At 38.0% G+C, this 6,875-nt stretch overlaps 1 non-coding gene across 1 annotated transcript; it reads right to left on the bottom strand.

Annotated features, from left to right (window-relative positions):
* Positions 1–3,655: 3,655 nt before the first annotated feature.
* Positions 3,656–3,792, bottom strand: LOC138077348 (U4 spliceosomal RNA). The gene has a single exon (XR_011144786.1). It is a non-coding gene; the product is annotated as a U4 spliceosomal RNA (small nuclear RNA).
* Between the last annotated feature and the right edge of the window lie 3,083 nt (positions 3,793–6,875).

The following is a 6,875-nucleotide window of genomic DNA, read 5'->3' on the forward strand; positions in this document are numbered from 1 at the left end:
TGGGATGATTTGGGAGAATGGCATTCTATCATGTATACTATCATGTAAGAATTGAATCGCCAGTCTATGTCTGATGCAGGATACAGCATGCTTGGGGCTGGTGCATGGGGATGACCCACAGAGATGTTATGGGGAGGGAGGTGGGAGGGGGTTTCATGTTTGGGAACACATGTAAGAATTAAAGATTTTAAAATTAAATAAAAAAAAATTAAATTAAAAAAAAATTCTCATACTGCTTGTGGAATAAATTTGGTAAACCACTTTGGTAAATAGTGTAGTTTCTTACAGAGTTACAGTTAAAATTCATATATTTACATAGCATTGTATTTCCTAATGATTATCCAAGAGAAATGAAAATATTTATTAACAGAAAGCCTAGTAGAAAAATGTTTATAGCAGTTCTATTCATAATATTAAAAACTGGAAACCACCAAGGTGTTTGTCCATCAGTTGGAGAACAGATAAACTGGTATATTCATACAATGGATTACTGTTCAACAAACAAAAGGGTCAGAATAGTGGCACACCTTGCTGTATGAATGCATCTCAAAAATATTATGCTAAGTGAAAGAGACCAGAATCCAGATAGTACATATTGCATGATTCCACTTATATAAAGTTCTCAACTATCCCAAATTAATTTTTTTGATGATAGGAATCAGAACAGAGCTATTTTCTAGGTGGGAGGGAGTGTCTGGGAAAAGGGGCACAGGGAACTTCCTGAAGAGGGAAGTGCCCTATACCTTGAGAGGTGGGTGGGTTACATCAGTGGCTGTATTTGTTGAAAGTGAGATACCTTGAAATCTGTGCATTTGTGTGTGTCTTAATCATTTATCAATAACTCTTGAAAAGCATATATCAATAACATTTTAATTGTTATTCTCCATTAGCTCCTCCCTTCCCTCAATCTTTTAATCAGCACACGTTGGGCAGGGCCATTCAATTGTCATTGAATCAATCTATCCAAATCTTTTGCAGTCAGTATTTGTCCATTGTCTCTAAGGATAACATGAGTAACTTGATCATGTTAAATAGAGTTATATTTGTAATACTCCTTAATACATAATCAGGTCCAGTAATTCTAACCACTGATGGGATTAGACACAGACATCAGTTTTAAGGTTTCATAATTATTTATTTTTGCATTTATTTTCTGTTTGCTTATTATATCTTGTTCTGTGCTTATTTAACTTACTGTGATATTTAGCTCCTTTAATATATCATAGAGTGTCTATTTCCTAGCAACTTGGTTTCTGTTCCAAAATGTGAAATACACAGTACATAAAAAAGGCAGAATGACAGAATAGGAGTAACACAAAATGCTTCTAAATTGAAAGGTGGTGGTGGAGTGGCTGGGAACGGGAATAGTCTCATGAGGGATTGAATAAGGGGGAGAATGAAAGGAGTTAGGGAGTCATAGGATGAGAATTTAGGGTTTGTGCCAGGAGCTGTCCAAGGTGTAAATCAAAGAGAGGTCAGGCAGCCACCTTTTCCAGAATGGTCCAAAAGTGGTAGAAAACAGCGAGTGAAAGAGGCCTTGCATTGTCAGGAGCAAGTTCCTTACAAGCATCTTCAGTTAGAGAAGCAGTTATGGGAAAATGTTATTATCCAAAAATGAGCAATGTATTTTGTAGAGGCTCGACTTGACTAAAGCTACATTATTAGAAATATTCCAGTATGTAATTGCTGTACAAATTTCTTTATTTTAATAGTTCATGAGTTAATGAGAAGCTTTTGGTCTCATCAATACCTGTCAATTTGCAGTAGAAGAGCATTTGTGTATTATATATAATACTATTAAGGATTAAATATGTCATGTTATTTTAGAATTTAATTATTTTGTATAGTTATTGTTGCAATGTATAAGGATTATTTATAACAATGGTGATGATGATGACCATAACTAATGCTCTTTGGATTCTTAATATGTACCAAGTAGTATTCAAATATTGCTCATGGATTTATCTAAGTAAATCTCACAACAGCACTAGGACCCATTATTTTTATTATTTCTATTTTACAGAGAAGGCAAATGAAACTACAAGTGTGTATAACACATATTCAGTGTTACTTAGCTAGCAATGACTAAATCCAAAGCTTTCCTCTTAACCAAAGTAGATTCAAAGATGCCAATTTCCATGTAACTGAATGCTTATATAGACCTTCTTTTCTTTTTAAAGTATTTTAGTCATAACATGTTGCTAGTTTTAAAGTCCTTTTTATTTCGGGTTGTTTGCTGTTTATTTGTGACAGCATCCTCAAAGAACAAGGACAGAAATCTTATTTCTATGTTCTTTTATGTAAAAATGGAGCTTTTACCCAGCATGAAAATATTAATACAATCTTTTCCCAGAGAGATGGATTATCAGTGAAAGTAAACGACAACATACTCTGGCAATAAAAATAACGAGACAGACGGGACAAAGGTAATGACGTCCTTTAGCATAATCTCGGCAGAAAATAACTAAATCACCTTGAAGGAGATAAATTGTTACAAAACACCATCCTTGTCTAATGTGGATTGACAGGGACTGACAGGACCCTTCAAAGGGATGGCAGCCCACAAGCCCATGTGCTTTCAAAGGATCAAAGGGACTGACACCGCCTGCCAGTCCCATCTGAGCAGAAAACAACTAGATTCTCTCCAGGCGGATATTTACTCTAAGATATTATTTCTGGGAAAAGATAGCTTATTTGTGATGGATGATGGCATTTTTTTCTACACATCCTGTCATCTGTTAGAGCAGGACTGGATGGGGGGAGAATCCACCAAACCTGTCCTTGGGATCCAAATCAGTCATAAATCTTTAGCAAGCTAGGGAAATTGAACTGTGACACAACTACTTTAAAGACAGTGTGCAGAGCATTCAGTTTACAGATTGTTATTGATTTCCCTCCTATCCATATAAAAGTTTTTTAAAAGTTTTACATAGGCTCTGTTTATCATCCACCAAAGTGGATTTTAGTAATGATCTAGAAAGCAAAATATCTTTGATCGTTTGAACACTAAATAGTAAAATAATAAAAGTTTCAGAAAAAGAAGTCATGGAAGAATGTTTTTATATTTTTGGGAATAGAGAAGATTTTTCTAACCATTATATGGAATACTGAATCCCTATGGAAAAGACTGATTTGATTATATAGAAATTATACAGCATTATTATAAAATTAAAGATTGGATAAGCTAGTGAAATTAAGTCAATATTGCATTGGTTAATATTCTTAATATATTAATAACTCTACAAATAATTAAGAAAAATGACACCTGAATGGCAAAGTATATGAACAGGCACTTTAAGGAGAATGAAATTCAAATGGTTTTTGAAAATATGAAAAGGTATTCAACCTCTCTACCAATCAAAGGAATGAAAACCCAACAGCAAGGAGATTTCATTTCTTAGTAGGATTGTATTCATTCATGTTGAGTGTCAGAAAATGTGCTGTCTTCTGTGTCTTTTGTGGACTGTCAAATTGAAAACAGGGGCAAAACAGAATTTTGTCAGTTTTTTTGAAAATCTAAGATGTGTGTTTTCTTGATTTATCAATTCCACTTGGGATTTATCTTACAATAACACTTTTAGAATAACAAAAATATTTATATATATTGATGTTCACTAGAGTACTGTTTATAAAATTACTGTTCCCACATTCTGAGATTTACAAAAATATTTCAAGAATAACCAAAAAGAGTATAGCTTTTACCCAGAATTGTCAAATATTAACATTTTCAATGAACAATAATCATGCCTTGGATAAACCTCATTGGCTATGGTACTGACACTGAGCAAACTCAAATATTAACATTTTATCACAGTTCTCCTGCTCATTCTTTTTCTCCCACTCTCTCTCTCTCCACATACACTTTCACACAACATTTTTTTCTGCACTGAGAGTAAACTGTAGATAAAGTTTACTCCTTTACTCCTCAATATTCCATTGTGTATTATTTCCTAATAACTCAGATTACTTTCATACAGTCTCAGTACATTTATCAAAGTTAAGAAATTAATATTGATTGTTCAGTTTCTCAGTCGTGTGACTTTATTTACAAAAAAATTACAAGTGTGACTTTATTTAAAAAAGGCACTGGCCAGAGTTGGCCACAGACCATAGCTGGTCTACCCCTGCTCTAAATGCCTATCTTCAGGTGGACAATCCTGGGAGGCACCTTACATAGGCTTCTGAGGAGTCCCAGTGGTATTGAAACAGTCGCCCACAGCGGTGACGTGGATAATATCACTTTACATTGGCTTTTTCTCCTTTTCTTTTCTACATGCTTCCTATCGTTGTCATTGTTCAGCTGCTCAGTAGTATCAGACTCTTTGTGACCCCAAGGGCTGCAGCACACCAGGCTTCCCTGTCCTTCACCATCTCCTGGAGCCTGCTCAAACTCATGTCGATTGAGTCAGTGACACCATCCAATAGTCTTGTCCTCTGTCCTTCCCTTCTCCTCCTGCCTTCAATCTTTCCCAGCATCAGGGTCTGCCTGCAGTGCAGGAAACCTAGGTTTGATCCCTGGGTTGGGAAGATCACCCGGAGAAGGGCATGGCAACACACTCCAGTATTCTTGCCTGGAGAGTCCCCATGGATAGAGGAGATTGACAAGCTACAGTCCATGGGGTCACAAAGGGTCGGACATAACTGAGTTATTAGTCTTTGGGGATTCCCTGGTGGCTCAGATGGTAAGGTATCTGCTTCCTGTGGTAGCTTCTAAAATCAACCATGTACAACTAAAAATCTCACATCAACTTTCCTGGTTAAATTGTTTTGTGAATGAACTGTGATTAAGTGGAAAAGATAGCATCTGCCTAATGACTATGGAGTTATAAAAAGACTGAGATAAATTTGGAGATTATGCTACAGACAATAACTTACATTCCAAAGAGGACATGGTGCATACTCAGTCGTGTCCAACTCTTTTGTGACCCGTCAGGCTCCTCTGTCCATGGGATTCTCCAGGCAAGAATACTGGAGTGGGTTGCCATTTCCTTCTCCAAAAGAGGACATAGGTAAAGTGTAAAATGAATAGGAAAGGAGGCAGCATCTTAATCTATTTTTTATTGTCAAAACTACGTAAATGATCTCCCATGAAGAGTGTAGCACTTAGAGGCTCCCTGACATTTCATACTGAAAAATAAATGATACAGAGCTAACTTTAGGGAAAAAGCATACTAGACAAAATTTATCTTTAGTACCTGTATATTCCCAATTCAGTTCAGTTCAGTTCAGTCGCTCAGTCGTGTCCGACTCTTTGAGACCCCATGAATCGCAGCACGCCAGGCCTCCCTGTCCATCACCAACTCCCGGAGTTATTCCCAATTAGGTCCTGCTTATTTCCTCTCTCATACCGGCATCCCTCATGTTGCTTTGTGATCCTCCCAAACTCCTCATGGCATCAGAAATTCATTCATTCAAAAAACAGTTGCTATATTCCAGGCACTGTTCTTGATGCTGGAGGCACAGGAGTGAACAAAACAAAGTCCCTGCTCTGTAGGAACTAGTGTTTAAGCAGCAGGAGAATGGGATAAACAAATATGCAATTAGTCAGGGGAGATCAGGGCTATGAGGTAACAATAAAGGTGGGAAAGTGGGCTGGAGGGTTAGATGACATTTTGTATAGTATGCTCAGGGAAGGCTTTTTGATAGGGTGTTATTTAAGCAGAAACTTGAATTAAAGGGTATAAGTAGCCGAGGGATGAGCTTTTTGAAGCAGATGCTTGTGTCCTGAGGTGGCCGCAGGCGGGAAGTCAGAGTGGATGGTAGTGAGTGAGGGCAAGAGGGTAAGAGTTGAGACCTGAGAAGGGAGAAAATGTAGGGGCAACAGGAAGGAGAAATAGGAGGAGATAATAAACATTGATTTTACTTTGAGAAAGCAGATGAGTTGAGACACTTTATTTTAAAATGATCCCATCAGCTCCTGTATGTGGAGAATACACTGGTGAGACGCCAGGTGGGCGGGGGTGGGGGGTTGGATTTCAATACAAAGCTATTAGAACAATCTGATAAGAGAGCTGATGGTTTAGGATACAGGATAAATTGAAAAATGAAAGTGAAAGTCACTCAGTTGGGTCTGACTCTTTGCAACCCCATGGATTATGCAGTCCATGGAATTATCTAGGCCAGAATATTGGAGTGGGTAGCCTTTCCTGCCTCCAGGGGATCTTCCCAACCCAGGGATCAAACCCAGGTCTCTTGCATTGCAGGCAGATTCTGTACCAGCTGAGCCACAAGGGAAGCCCAGGGGAAAGATAAAGAGAAGGTAGAGTAGTTAAGTTCTGGGTATAATCTGAAGGTAGATTTGACAAGATTTGCCAACTGAATTAGAGCTTCCCTGGTGGCACAGGGCAAAGAATTCACCTGCAATGCAGGAGAGAAGGGTTTGATCCCTGGGTTGGGAAGATATCTTGGAGAAGGAAATGGCAATCCACCCCAGCATTCTTGCCTGAGAAATCCCATAGACAGAGAAGTCTGGCAGGCTACAGTCTGTGGGGTCACAAACTGTTGGACATGGCTGAATGACTGAGCACCCACATGTAAACTGATTAAGGTTTATGAAAAAAGTTGAGAAAACATGGATAACCTTGTGGCTTTTGCCTGAGCGGTGAGAAGGCAATTTGAATTTACTGAAATTGAAGAAAGCGGTTTAATGGTCTAATGGACCATTCAGGTATGACCTAAATCTAATCCCTATGACTATACAGTGGAAGTGAGAAATAGATTTAAGGGACTACATCTGATAGATAGAGTGCCTGATGAACTATGGACTGAGGTTCGTGACATTGTACAGGAGACAGGAATCAAGACCATTCCCAAGAAAAAAAATGCAAAAAAAGCAAAATGGCTGTCTGAGGAGGCCTTACAAATAGCTGTGAAAA

Source organism: Capricornis sumatraensis, chromosome 3 (genome assembly GCF_032405125.1).
Source record: "Capricornis sumatraensis isolate serow.1 chromosome 3, serow.2, whole genome shotgun sequence".
NCBI lineage: Eukaryota > Metazoa > Chordata > Mammalia > Artiodactyla > Bovidae > Capricornis > Capricornis sumatraensis.